General features: G+C 46.7%; 1 protein-coding gene across 18 annotated transcripts in view; it reads right to left on the bottom strand.

The window, feature by feature from the left end:
• The window catches only part of BAZ2B (bromodomain adjacent to zinc finger domain 2B), an 89,107-nt gene extending 76,333 nt beyond the window's left edge, over positions 1 to 12,774 (bottom strand). For 12 of the 18 annotated variants that reach the window (XM_078607540.1, XM_078607491.1, XM_078607555.1 and 9 more), the window contains exon 1: positions 11,887 to 12,774. The gene's annotated coding sequence lies outside the window, so the exon portion shown is untranslated. Of the gene's footprint in view, positions 1 to 10,606; positions 10,694 to 11,886 lie in introns of those variants that run through there. The other 6 variants (XM_078607545.1, XM_078607543.1, XM_078607546.1 and 3 more) reach the window with 2 other exon arrangements.
• Positions 12,775 to 16,216: the final 3,442 nt, after the last annotated feature.

The raw sequence follows: 16,216 nt of genomic DNA, 5'->3' as shown, positions 1-16,216 counted from the left end.
TAGCTGGCCTGTGCAATAAAGTAACTTCAGGGAAAACAAATTATAGACCACTAATAACCAGAGGCTGAAAATAACGTGAAATGTGTGTGCCATAACCCTAAAACTATAATCGCATCTGTTTGTCTTTCGGAAAAGAGTATAGTGAAAATTAAAGAAGTACGAAACACCAGAAAACTGTAAAAATAAGAAAATAGTTCATTCTTATATCGATGGATATTGTTAATGACAATGTGAAAGCTGATAATAAATATTTCCATCGTTGTAACTTATGAAATTCAGGAATATATACACACTATAACAACATCGCTAACTCGTGTTTTACACTTTAGTATGTACATTACAAATATAGCACTGTTGTGTTTATTACTAATGCGTAAAATACACGTGATAATACAATAGATGTTTTTAATACAAAAATTATGTGCGCACATGTGTGTGAAAGATGCAATTTAATTATGGATGCATTAAAGTTTACGGTTAACATTTTCTTAATATTGAATTTACAACAGTAGGTGAATGTAACTGAACTCAAATAAAAAGTATAACATAGTTTCTATAAACCATTGCAAATAAACAAATTCAACGGCAGGAAGTGTGGGCATGCCACTGAATATTAATGTTTTGCTACGTAAATCTGTCGGTCAAAAAGGGCACTAAGAAGCAAAATATCTGCACTCATCATCTGGTTTAACTCGTTTGCGTAATGTTTATCAAGACGAGTACGCTCGTGCAAAAAAACGAAAACTGTACAAGTCTCAACTGCCAGACGACAACGTTGCCCAACAAGAAAGTTCAATGTCACATACCACTCGGGTACCACAAAAACCAAAATGGACAGCAGAGTCAAAATTCCTTCTCACAGCTTGCCTATTTTATGACTAAATTTTCCCATGTTATCACGATGTCATGGCGTCCCAACCTATATTTAATTATGATGGCTAGACAAGAGAATGATGTCAACTCGCACAATGATTCAAACGTAGCTCTGCAATTTCTTTTTAAAAGAGCTTTTACTGACAGTGGTACTTGGTTTGCAGCAATCACTTAAGTCAGAATTTTAGATGAATGGACATTCTGGGACGGGGCTTATTTCTAATGATACTGGCAATTAGATGAAACTAACCTCCAATATATTTACAGAATAAAGGGGAACATTTTCCACAGTTTCCCTTCAAAGCATACGTCATTGCTGAAGGGGCAACTTGTCAAAACTGACAATTGCGTTTAAAGTAAAGCTTTTCCTCTGCACGTTACATTTTTCCTGACATCATTAAATGCATTTCTAATGCACACAGTTCATGCTGATATGACACCAATTCAAACATCGGCTGCATCGTGAGGCTACCAAAGCTGCTATACTTGGCAATACTAGACAACCATTGACTTTTGTAATTTCTACAATTTGAAAAAAAAATGTAATAAGTCATCTCCACCTAAACACACACTCTAATCTTTGCTTTCTATGGTAACCAATGTACTTACATCGTCTGTCTCCTACTACTGCATTGCATGAAACCAAGAACTCAATATATTTCCCAGATTACCTTTAAAAAAACAGCATAGGGCATGAAGGGAAACTAAAATGCTTATTTTCAATCTGTGCTACCAAGACAAGTAGCTCGCCATGCTCACATCAACACTGCTCGCAAGCTGCCTACAGCGATTCGCTCCATTCGCAATCCAATGAACTGTCATGGTTCAGGGTTGCGATTTGATTCAAGAAGTGATTATTATTTTAACACGGTGAATAGTGGCACCTGTAGTAGCTGCAAGGGTCACTTGGATAAATTACATATCATCATTATAACCCATGGTCAATCTACCGCTGACATACAACAAATGCAGTGCTTACATACACGAAATGATGCATTGTTAAACCCCTAAGTTATACACCTCGATACTTCAAGTGCCCTATCCTATGAGGCTGGCAGCAGCAGTCTGATTCCTTCCCTCCAGCAGACCACAATACCACATGGGAAGGGCCTGAGAAAATGCCGATAAAATAACCCGTAACGAGGAGATAAATTCATCACTGTCATCCACAACTCACGACAGAAACCTTGTTTTACCAAAGGCACCACAAATTATCATATATTTTTTTATCCCGAATCGCACAACCTAAAGCCAACTGTGTTAATGGCCACGTTTTTTTAAATATGGAGTATCGTGACAAGAATTGTGAACTGCACAAACGCAAGGCATAAATACAATTAATATCACCACTAGTACATTCATGCATTTCAAATAAATCTGTGCAATCATTATGCACATACTCCAAAGAGCTGTCGCTTTGGTTTCAAGGGACCCACATAAAGGCAGGTCATAAAGCAACACAATGACACACAAACCCTCTCCTACAAGGGTATAATTTGTTATTCGCCATTTGATTAGCAGTATGAAAGTCTAAGCAAATTGTTTTTTTTTTCCCAATGGCTCCTGAAGCCACAAAGCAGCCGTGAACTAGCCCACAGGCTAAAACGTCTCCCTTATGGCAGGTAAGAATCCCCAGCCAATTAAGATATAAACCTGCAATCGCCGTGACTGGGGTGTTGGTAAGGGGTTCTTGCCATGGGTGATAGCTGCAGGCCCGAACACGTCACCCGTTACAAGTTCATTAACTGGCAGTAAAGGCAGTGGTGTTGTAATCACCTTCCATTGTATCAAATCCTCATTCTGCTCAAACAACCCATCCAGTAACCAAGCCAAGGGAGGAAACATAACACCACGCCCAGCTCGGTCAGTCATAACAACACTGTACTGTACGCATCATGTTTGAAGTTCTATAATTGAAATAAACGTGGATAACAACAAGGTCTTCCGACAGTCGGCGTGGGGAAACTTATTCGGAGGGCATGTTGGAGGTTTTCACACGACGACTTCAGCATGTAATGATGTGTCGGTTCAACGATTAAAACATTGTCATGATCCACAATAAGTGCAGTGAGTCGTGCGTGTAAGAACTTGTGTTTTTTCTAGGTTTTATACATGTGTGTAATTGGTTCACGTGGATTCTGCAGCTACCAGAGGGCCTATATTCACCCTGAATGGCAAAAGAAAAATAAACAATTCGTGAATTGAACCACGGCCCCGAACTGTGAGAATGTGTCACATCGTGATGGGTGCGGATCATTTCCATGCTCACAGTGCTCGCTGCATTTTCAATCACCAAATTTGTTATAAGTCAATGTGACAATCGTAGATGTGGCACAAACGTGTGCACAACTACACAGGAACGCAACCAAATATATGAATATCTGCAGACATGCCAAGGTATCCATATCCCCTTCAACGCATCTCACGCTGGCCTCCGCATCTGCTCGACTTGATCCACGGGTGCCACAAACGTGCCGTACACTGGCCACCCCGCAGAGGCAGGACAGATGGCCATCAGGACGGAGATCTTAATCAGTCAGCGACTAAAGGCCCCCTTCTCCACCTCCCATCTACCCTCCCAAACCTCATCCCCAATGTTACCACGGGTGTCCCCCATCAAGCCATATATTACGCCATGCGGACATGGCGTCCAGGCAGATCGAGCACCCACTCCTTGCGCATCATCCTGGCCTCTTCCACGCTGCTGCTGCTGAGCAGTGATTTATCGGGAAAAGCCAGGGTACACAGACCACTTAGCTGTGTGTGCAAACGCCATCAAGGATTTTCTATAAATGCGTTTTTTGTGTGCGTGTGAAAGAATAACCACTCTTTTTGCAGTCTAGAGTTAGAAAAGCATTTAACTTTTGCAAAAGTAGATTTCTGAACACAGTAGGCGATTGCATTTAATAGGAATGTTTTTAAAAAACAATTGTGGTTTCTTAACGTGTTGCTGAAATGAATTGATATTATTTGACTGTGAATATTGCCACATTTGCCAACGGGAACATTATTAAGTACTGTGTACTGCGATAAATTCACGTTAATTTAAAAGCTTTTTCATAACAATAATTTCATCTTCTAACTACTGCGAGTGAAAACGCACGCTTTTGAACCTGTCAACGCTACATTCTGCCCTGTTACTGCAGACAAATAAATATGTGCAATCCTCTTCAGTATTTCACATTCCATGAAATACACGAACAACCACGGAACAGTGATCACTGCTTCTAGATTTGTAGATTTAGAAAACAGGCAAAGGAATTCACTGACTGTTGTGTAAATTGAAGGATATATTTCATTTGCCGTGGAACATTGATACACAGACAAGAACGTATGTAAAATAAAAACTTCCGATATTAATATAAACTTAACTTGTCACATTAAGTTACGTGCAGCATACACACCTTTATCATTGTATGTGGCGTCATGTATTCGTTGAATAAAGAATTTAGTAGAGTATTGTAGTACGTAAAAATATTTTACATTTGAGCATCACCCAATAAAAGGGAGTCACCATCCTGGCCTATTGTTGTTCACAATGTAAAGTTAAGGCAGTTCATGTGTCAGCAGTGTGATGAGAAGACTGGCCTGGTCTCATTTGAAGATATTGTGACCATCATTGCTAACACGTTATTCAATATACAACGTATGTCTGCTCATAAGAAGTAATACATGTTTTATCTATTGTACCGTGTGCGAGTGGAACTACCAAACAATTTAAACATGAAGCCAGTCTCCAGCTAGCTTGGATACGCGTTTGACCATATGTATCTATGATACATTAAATTGTATTTAGAATTTGAATAAACACAATACAGTAGAATATACTACTTTAAAATATATATATATATATAACTTAATCATATATCTAATTACTGTAATATATACAGGCACAATAACAAGTCTGCTATTTTTCGATTTAAAGCTTTCGTGACTGCAGGGATTCATCTTCTTGGTTCTTTCGGTAAAGTCACGTAGAATGGAAACGTCGTGAGAATTATTTTATTATGTTTTAATTTTATTATTTCCATTCTACGTGACTTTACTGAAAGAACCAAGAAGATAAGTCTGCTATTGTAATAAACACATTGTCTTTTGATTAAACTAGATATTTGTTTTAATATTGTCACAACAGTAATACTGTAGGTCCTGTATATTATAATAACATTTAAACATATTATTCAAAGAAAATTGTATAAGTTGAGAAAATATGTAATCCAACAAAAGTATCACGATATAAATAGCTCGCACACAGCGGAAGGCGAGTCGCTGAATCATTCATGCAGCTTTTAAGATACGCTCATTTATATTTCTCACATTGTTCCTAAGCCACCTTTTCGTTAAGTTGCTACACTTCGCGTTCCATAAATACCACGGTAAATATTTGCTACGGTTCAAATACTAATACCTTTCGGAGGGAGGGAGCCCCGTGTTTCCCGTGCACCTTTCTCTCCGGCATTTTGGCGCTGCGCTTTGTCTTGCAGCATTAATGGCGTTCCGACTAATTACGTGACACCAGCTCGGCAAGGGAATTCAAAAGCCATGACAGTGTCAAGGACAGATGCGCGGAGAGGACCATCTGTCACCATGGATACGGACAGCATCAAGGGGATTTTATTCCATTTTTTCGTGCATTCTATGTGCTCCGTGACAGTCCTCGGTTCGCATTGAGTATGTTCTTCCGCAAGGCCCCCCTTTTTACAACTCTACATTTCATTGTGTTGCGGATGGGTTAAAAGGGAATTTGCCGTGCCGAGTAGCAGCGGAAATAATATTGCGTGTTTCCACTTTGCCGGCATATTGTGCATTTGTCAAACAGCTGGGGGCCTCAGAAGTGGCTGTGTATTAAGCACTACCAAGCCAAATCAATGCTGAGACGAAGGGGCTGCTCAAGCTATGGACAAAATGCAAGTAGAAGTTGGTCTTATTCTTGGTTCTTTCGGTAAAGTCACGTCGATAGAAAACAAAAATCGAAATTAAAAGCAAAAGAACCCACGACGTTTCGATCGCAACGCAAGCAAAGAGAGAAGAGAGAATAGAAGTTGGTCGTTTCAAACGAAATACCCACCGGGGTTTTTTTTCCCCATGTACACTCCAGCTTCCAAGCAGCCCACGACTGACATAGCACAACTAAAAGCTGAACAATCACTTCCTTCAATTATCTTCCTTACATAAAAGAGGCCCCTTAATTTAGCACACACAGACTCTAATGTATGAATGCAGTGCATTTACCACGGTTGTTGCACACTCCAGGGTCTATCTTCTTGAGTGTGGTGACTCAAATCATACAATTATGGCATTTATGCCTATTTAAAATAAAACTGAGATGTGCTGAAGATGGATGTAGGTTTTTTTTTATAAGCAAATTACCTAAACACTGTATGGTGTGTATTAGATCGTTAAACAGAGAAAAACAAATAAAAAAACAATGACTAATGGATTTTGTGAACAATTTGGGGAACTAAATCTTATAGACTCAGGAAGTTAATGTAAACAAGACACCGTTGTACATTGACATGATGAAAATATATTGCAGTTATAGTGATACGACGGTACAGTAGTTTGCGTTCATGGATAAATATAGGCATTTAAAAATCATGAGCAATGAAGCAATGTGGAAGACTAACACTCCACGTTAGTATTTATCTAATACTCATTACAGTCTGTGATATATCTAAACAAATTAAGGATACGTAATAAACAGTCGCTCTCCACTGACTACATTGTATTTAACGAAGCTGTGGTGAGATTATAAAGTCTATAAATTATTGTATGAATACCTATCATCACTATGGCCCCCTTGAACTAATGTCCCCACTTGTAGTCATCACGCTATTTTCACGAGCGCGACTAAACAACAATGACTTGGAAAATGTGTGAAATGCAAGGCAATTGTTTAATGTGAAATGTGGCACAACCCTGGAACGGTAAGTAGTGCTGCAAATCAGATTCACCAAAATAAAGCCAGTAGTGGCTTCCCATCCATCCTTAATAGGACTGGGTGTGTATTAAAGTGACATTAATAAACATAATCATGCCTGTTTTCTTGCTAAGCTGGGTTAATTAGTTATATGGCAATTAAATCAGATGTGAGCTTTCCACAAACACTAGTTAGTGCAATCGTAATTAATATGCTGCATACATTACTTGTGTGGTGCAGCACTTCATTGCCCTTCTCTCAATGAGGCCAAATACATCGCTGATATTTGCTTAATGTACCCTTATTTTGCCTGTTTAACCAATATGACATTGTTTGTAAGTTTATTTTGTATAAACATGATATAATATAGAAGCAACACTATTGTAGTGGTCCAGTATAAAATGTTACTATTTACTCTCTACGTATATCCGTAGTGTATATACCTATGACTGTTTAAATATCCACTATGCTTTGTATGTATTTGAATGCAATACATTGATTTATTGGGCTTAATGGAAAGGCAATAGTTTGCGCTCTGTACCTGGTGACCTGAGTTTGATTCCCGGCAGCGGCTCACAATGGGAGTATCTAAATGGGTCCTCGCCTTACACCGCACTTGAGCCCACGCTAATAATCAGCTTGGTGGAGTACACATGATTCAATCAACCTCTATGAACCAACACAGCGTGGCCAGGTCGTTTTCACCCAGCAGTGAATTGACAAAGGGCTCCAAACTAGTATGAATTTTAACGGATTTATGTATTACAGGATGTCAGTTCCACTATATACCGGACACTATTTATCTGTACAATTAAACGACTGTGTAGTAGCACACATATTGTCACATACGTTATACTAAAAATTATACTGAGTACATATACAACGCAGACGTGAACACGTCATAACAGTGTGCCACGCTTGGGTAAACCACCAACACACTCTCTGCACCTTGTCCGTTAAATGGTTGACAGCGATGCTTAGACAAACATTGTCGAAGAGAAAGATAAAGATGTTTATCAAAGAATCGCAAACAAATTAAGGGTGGTGCCCAATTGTAAGGAGAGAGAGAGGGTGGCGGTCTCCTTGCGAGCTCAAGGCTTGGGACAACTTCAGGCGTGGAGAGAAGCAGGGAGAGAGGTGGAGAGTGGACCAACGATGCAGGGAGACGATGGAAAGGAGGAGGCAGAGCAGACAAGATGAGTCGGGAGGCAAGGAGGTTAGCAGTGAGATAGGCAGGAAGGCAGGTTGATAATCGGGGATAGAGGAAAGAGGGAATCAGGGATGCAAGGAATGCAGTAAGATGAGAGAGGTTAGTAGAGAGGAAAGGGACAGGGATTCAGGAAGGAGAGTGGGGAGACAGAGAATTAGGGGGGGGCAGAAAAAAGGGGGTTTGGAGAGAGTGAAAGGGGGTAGAGAGTCTGGGAAAGGGGGTTAAGAGGCTGGGAAAGAGGGTTGAGAGGCTGTGAAAGGGGGGTGAGAGGCTGGTAAAGGGAATTGAGAGGCTGTGAAAGGGGGCATGGAGTCAGCTGGCAGCTGCCCGGACCGCGCCTCCCGGCCACAGTGGCGACCACCCCCAGGGCTAACGAGGCGACGCGCTTCGCTGTCCGCTCGCGACCTTTCATATCTGAACGAGAATTGATCACAACTCGGGGAGGGCCTCTCGCAGCCGTGTGTCCCCGTCAAACCGGGGACGGTGCCAATGAATGGGATCCCCGTGGCCTCCTGCGTGGCCACGCCGCCAAAGCGGGCCGGAGAGAGACGCCAAGAAGCCGGGCCACGGGTTGACGTCACCCCCCCCCCCCCATCAGCTCCCTTTTAAGTTTTCGCAAGAAGAAGAAGGGAGAGAAGAATTTCCTTTCTCAGTGGGCACGGACCCTGGAGCTGCTGGGGGAAACAAAAGAAGTAGACGAGGGCTTCGCAACAAAACAAAAAACACAACTTGCCAAGATGGCGAAAGGGGGCGCGTTGTTTTCTAGGGATGAGGCCACCACCACGCACGGCACCGAGCCGAGCCGTGCGTGCGACACAAAGGAGGAGTGATGGGGGTGGGTGGGTAGATGGTGAATCGAGTAGCCACGCCGGCCCTCAACACTGCCCTGTCCGCCTGCCCTGCGAGATACACTCTCTCATCATCACGTCCCAGCCAAACCTCAAACATGTTCGACACTCACTCACTCACGTCGCTATATCAAAGACAAAGACCCCCCCTCCCCGTGTCACCTTAACAGATTGTTGGGGCTAAGTAGTGTTAACGAGCTCCTATGAAGGATGGCACGGCGCATTTGTTTACACACCGAACCAGGTACTCGTTTGAGGTTGAGTCTACCTAGGCGAGAGCCGGTTCAGATAATCGTCACTGGTGTTAGCCGTGAGCGGGAATCGAACTCGGGTAGCCGGGTTAGTATCGTAGCTCGATATTAGGTGGTGTGTGTGTCTGTGCACACTCTCAGTGACACACATTATCGCAAACACACTAACGCAAGACACTCATTCACTCACTCTCACGTACAGATAATGCCACACTAAAGACAAAGATCCCCCAAACAGTCTCAACAGACTTGGGGCAAAGTGCTCTTAGGTATGCAGTGCATATGAAGGCCGGCACGGCGCATCACAACGCAGACGCACAGTCTGGTACGTTTAGACACAAACACACTCTGAACTCACTCTCACAATGACACACAAAATACAGTCCCACACAAAGACACTCTCTGACATACCCACGGTGTGCTAGAATCACGAGACGACTGTCACCACATACATCCGCAGTCTCGGGTACTACTTGGGCAACCATCTCCAAGTAACTATGTTCCAACCGGTGACAATTACAAGTCTCAAGTATTACTACGGTGAGTCTCAGAAAATGATACATAAGAAGTCTCAAGTACCGTTGATCTAACAGAGAATTGATACAAACAGCCTCAGGTACTACTGTTCCAGCAGGTAATGGGTCAAAACCTGTCTCAAGCACGAATATTTCATCAAGTGACATATGAACAACTCCCAGTACTTCTGTTCCAGCAAATGGGTAAGGACAGCCCTTAAGTACTGATTTTCCAACAGATGATTAATAATAACAGCCTCGGGAACTCGTGTCCCAGGGGAGATGATGGATCACAAGATTCAAGTACTAATGCTCTCGCAAGATGATGGATATGAATGAAGGACTCTGGCACAACCATCCCAGCATAAAACCATATAGCGTCCACCCTAATGACTGTACTTTCCCTCTCAGTTCCGTCTTCCCACGATTAGCATATGCAAACTTGGTGTGAGAAAATGGGAACCTCTTATCGTTGATGTGTGTACCGGTTTGATACGACCTCTATGCCCCTGTTGGCGCTGGGCTTAATCCGTCCTGAACACTGTGATTTATTTTCAAATACTTTAATGCAGATATTGAGAAGGAGAGCAGAGGGGCGAGAGGGGGTCTACTCAAATGTCTTCCTGATTTCTTTAATCATGAAGATTTTACGGCGAAGCCAAATAAGTTTCACCCCCAAATTGATGTCCGTTTGGGTCAGACTCTGGTCATGAGTACACATAAGATTGTATTATCAATCAGCATCTGTTGGGCCACTAATACCTGAGATTTATCGTCTTATCCAGCAGCATTTGCTGGGACAGTTGACACTTCTATATCCAGTACAGTATATTAAACATGCACAGTCATATACACACACAGACCCACAGCATACTGCTGACATGTCATAATAGTCTACAACTCTACATACACGTATTTATTTACGTTCGCTTACAACACAAAGGCCAACGATACGCACGTAATAAGCACAAACGCGCCGCGATACGTACCGGAAAACAACACACCAGGGCACGGCAAACACTCAAACAACGAGTGGGCAAGCCCCACTACCACCACCACACCACCACCACGATGAAGACGACAAAACAGCGGCTGGGGCTGGGGGGGGGGAGACCGACTCAAGTCGCGGCGTGAAGGAGGAGGTGGGGGAGTAAGGTGGTGGAGGAGGAGAGCGACTGGGGGTGACATTCGGTGGGGCGAGGGTGATTGTAAGTGGTTAGTAGTACTACTGTAGTCGCGATGATGACGATGATGATGATGAGGAGACATCATTCAGCACGCACAAAGTGACGAGGGATACAACATGGCATCCGACAAACAACACGCGCACGCCGCCACCGCTCTCTGCCGTCGTTTTTGTCCGACGCAAAGCAAAGCGGCCCCCTCCTCCACCACCACCACCACACAAACCGCGGTGTTTAAAGCCCCCCCCCCCCTGTCCACCTCCACGTGTGTTTAAAGGGGGGCTCACCCCCCCACACACACCACACAAACCGCGGTGTTTAACGCCCCCCGGTCCACCTCCACGTGTGTTTAAAGGGGGGCTCACCCCCACACACACACCACACAAACCGCGGTGTTTAAAGCCCCCCCCCCCCGGTCCACCTCCACGTGTGTTTAAAGGGGGGCTCACCCCCACACACACACCACACAAACCGCGGTGTTTAAAGCCCCCCCCCCCCGCCCCGGTCCACCTCCACGTGCGTTTAAAGGGGGAGCTCACCCCCCACACACACCACACAAACCGCGGTGTTTAAAGCCCCCCCCCCCGGTCCACCTCCACGTGCGTTTAAAGGGGGGCTCACACCACACCACCCCCTTTATTATCTCGGTGCCGATTTTATTAACTATCAAAAGTGCACTTCTTGAAGCTCTCGACAAAGCACTCGACTACACGACACACGCATTTACACGACAAACACCATTTACGTACCCCCCACTACCACCACCAGAACCATCACATACATGACATGGATCACACACATGACGCGGATCACACACACACATGACACGGATCACACACACATGACACAGAGCACACACATGACACGAATCACACACACATGACATGGATCACACACATGACACGGATCACACACACATGACACGGATCACACACACACACATGACATAGATCACACACATGCCACGTTCTCTTAGTTGCTAAACGACAATGGACAGGGGGGAGACTGCGATCCTCCTCAAGGAGACGGGCAGGAGTCGTCGTGGTTCAACACAAACCCACCCAGGACGGACACGCGACTCTTACCTCTCGTGTCCCGCCTGACGAGGAGGGGGACCTCCGTAGAGCCGGGTCGGTTGTTGTTGTTGTGGTTGTTGTTGTTGCGGTTGTTGTTTTAAGGGTAAAAGGACATCGCGAAGGAGAGCGGTGGCAAAGACGACGACGACGACGAAGGCGACGCGCACCACCACGACGCACGCCGAGAAGGCTCCACACATATCACGCAGCCTCACCACTGGTAGGCACACAACACACACAACACACACGTGCACCACCACCACTACCACCACCACTACTACAATGTGTATAGACCGCAGCTGTCACTTGCCGTGTGTACACAATGTAGTGGTGCGGGGTGTACATCGCAACAACTCGGAGAGACACTTACAGGGTACACGAATAGTCCATTCATACTACACTGTGTGGCTTAACACGCGTACAACAGCACACTCATCATCAGTAACGTTACACAATTACACACCGACGTGGTGGCTGGATAGACAAGATACAAACACAGGTAGGAGAGGTACAAAGCAGCGGTCACCCACACACGGGATGAAGAACACGAACGAGAGAGAGGAGGGAGGGGTAGTGGAGACGGGGAAGACGACAGGAGGAGGAGGGGGACAAGGAGCCGGGGAAGACGACAGGAGGAGGAGGAGGGGGACGAATGTTGAGTTGTGTCTGGGGGTGTCTGGGGGGTGTTGGCTACCCAAGGGGGGGGACGCGGCACAGCGACACGAAGCGCCCTCGAGAGACGGGGCCCCGAGACGAGACGAGACCCCGAGGGGGGGCACTGAGAGACGGGCAGAGCGAGCGAGCGACAACAACGACGACGACGCGAAGCGCGGCGAGGGGACATGACACGGCAGGGAACAAAGTGGACGGACCCCGGGCGCGGCGAACAATGACGCCGCGCAGAGACAGCGCGGGGCAGGCGGGGGGACAGGGGGCGGGGGGGGGGACAGGGGGCGGGGGGGGGGCTGCGTCCCCTCCCAACCGCGAGAGCAACTTACCTGGGGGGGTGGGGGGGTAGTGGTGGGGGGGTGGGGGGTGCAGGGGTGGTTGTGGTGGGTGCAGGGGGTGGTGGTGGTGGGGGGGGTGGTGGTGGTTGTGGTGGGTGCAGGGGGGGGTGGTGGTGGTGCAGGGGGGTGGTTGTGGTGGGTGCAGGGGGGGTGCAGGGGGGGTGGTGGTGGGGGTAGTTGTAGTGGTGGTGGTGCAGGGGGGGTGGGGGTGGTTGTGGTGGGTGCAGGGGGGGGTGGTGGTGGTGCTGTGGGGTGGTTGTGGTGGATGCAGGGGGGGGGGGGCGGTTCTTCCTGGACGCAGCGAGTCAAACCCGCGACGGTTAGGGACTTTGTGCCGGTTATGGTTGTGTGTGTTTGTGTGTGTGTGGTTGTTTGTGTGTGTGTTTGTGTGTGTTTGTGTGTGTGTGTTTGTGCGTGTTTGTGTGTGTGTTTGTGTATGTTTGTGTGTGTGTGTTTGTGTGTGTGTGTTTGTGTGATGGAGGTTTTGTCGTTGTTGTCGTTTAAATATTTACGCGAGCGAGCGAGTATGTCCCGGGCTTCCGAACTGACCGGTGAAAGAGATTTCGATCATTCGGAATTGTTGTTGTTGCTGCTGTTGTTGTTGCTGTTGTTGTTGCTGCTGTTGTTGCTGCTGCTGCTGTTGCTGCTGCTGTTGTTGTTGAGTCCGGAGCGCGTGCGGCGAGGTTCGTCGGTCAGTCGGTGACGTCACGCGCCGAGACGCACAATGCCCGCAACAATGTGGCTCTGGAAGTCGTGAGCTCTCGTCTCATCATCATCACCACCACCACCACCACAACCACACAACAACCACACAACATCCACCACCACCACACAACATCCACCACAAACACCGCCACAACCACCCAACATCCACCACAAACACCGCCACAACCACCCAACATCCACCACAAACACCGCCACAACAACCCAACATCCACCACAAACACCGCCACAACCACCCAACATCCACCACAAACACCGCCACAACAACCCAACATCCACCACAAACACCGCCACAACCACCCAACATCCACCACAAACACCGCCACAACAACCCAACATCCACCACAAACACCACCACAAACACCCAACATCCACCACAAACACGCCACAACAACCCAACATCCACCACCACCACAAACACCGCCACAACCACCCAACATCCACCACCACCACAAACACCGCCACAACCACCCAACATCCACCACAAACACCGCCACAACAACCCAACATCCACCACAAACACCGCCACAACAACCCAACATCCACCACAAACACCGCCACAACCACCCAACATCCACCACCACCACAAACACCGCCACAACCACCCAACATCCACCACAAACACCGCCACAACCACCCAACATCCACCACAAACACCGCCACAACAACCCAACATCCACCACAAACACCGCCACAACAACCCAACATCCACCACAAACACCGCCACAACAACCCAACATCCACCACAAACACCGCCACAACCACCCAACATCCACCACAAACACCGCCACAACAACCCAACATCCACCACAAACACCGCCACAACCACCCAACATCCACCACCACCACAAACACCGCCACAACAACCCAACATCCACCACCACCACAAACACCGCCACAACCACCCAACATCCACCACCACCACAAACACCGCCACAACCACCCAACATCCACCACAAACACCGCCACAACAACCCAACATCCACCACCACCACAAACACCGCCACAACCACCCAACATCCACCACCACCACAAACACCGCCACAACAACCCAACATCCACCACAAACACCGCCACAACCACCCAACATCCACCACAAACACCGCCACAACAACCCAACATCCACCACCACCACAAACACCGCCACAACCACCCAACATCCACCACAAACACCGCCACAACCACCCAACATCCACCACAAACACCGCCACAACAACCCAACATCCACCACAAACACCGCCACAACAACCCAACATCCACCACAAACACCGCCACAACAACCCAACATCCACCACCACCACAAACACCGCCACAACCACCCAACATCCACCACCACCACAAACACCGCCACAACCACCCAACATCCACCACCACCACAAACACCGCCACAACCACACACCATCCACCACAAACACCGCCACAACAACCCAACATCCACCACAAACACCGCCACCACCACACAACATCCACCACAAACACCGCCACAACCACACAACATCCACCACAAACACCGCCACCACCACACAACATCCACCACAAACACCGCCACAACAACCCAACATCCACCACAAACACCGCCACAACCACCCAACATCCACCACCACCACAAACACCGCCACAACCACCCAAAATCCACCACCACCACAACCACCCAACATCCACCACCACAAACACCGCCACAACCACCCAACATCCACCACCACCACAAACACCGCCACAACCACCACAAACACCACCACAGCATCCGCCACCACCACCACAAACACTACCACCACCGGCGACGAGCAGCATCGGCACTTAGCTAAGCCACATGGCTCTTTGGCCGGCACTAGCCAGCAGTCACACTCGTTCTTAACACCGTCAGGCACAAGGCATCGCCTTCATACAACACACAAACACACACAACATGTGCACACACAACACACAACATGTGCAGGGCCCCCGGCAGGCAGGTCAATATGTCCACGTGCAAGGCACACGCAATTAGTCATACGGATACAAACAGAGGCACAGTCAGTCTCGCAGCACACGTCCACAGGCACACAAACAATCGGTCATATAATTGGGACACAAACAATGACACGGTCATGCAGGGATACACACAATCATACACAGTCTCATGGTCAACATATATGTGAAAGCACACAAGCAGACACGTACATAAATAATATCACACAAACTACAACGTTACAGGGACACACAAAGTTATAGTTACACAGGCACACACAGAATCACAGTCTGTCTTACAGTCACACGCATGTGTAGATACATGTGGAGGCACACAGTCACATAGTCCCACACATTTACATGGTCACACTCACACATGTGCACACTGTTTTTGCATACATGTAAAGGCAGATACATACAGACACACAGGCACGCATCTAAATACATTTAATTAATTATTGAACTACAACCAAGTAAGATCCTTTGTAAAAAAGTGACCTGAATTCCAGTACTGCCCCCCCTCCCACACCACTTCACAACCCTCACTGACAAGTGCAGTGACATATGGGAATAAACCCCACGATGCCTTCATCCAACGGTGGTTTGAAAAATGCTTGCAAATCATACTTATTGTATGTATACGAGAACCTATTGAGAGATGT

The sequence above is a fragment of the Lampetra planeri genome, chromosome 2, assembly GCF_965212315.1.
Source record: "Lampetra planeri chromosome 2, kcLamPlan1.2.h2, whole genome shotgun sequence".
NCBI lineage: Eukaryota > Metazoa > Chordata > Hyperoartia > Petromyzontiformes > Petromyzontidae > Lampetra > Lampetra planeri.
The sequence above is the reverse complement of the archived record's forward strand: the minus strand, read 5'-3'. Positions and strand labels throughout refer to the sequence as shown.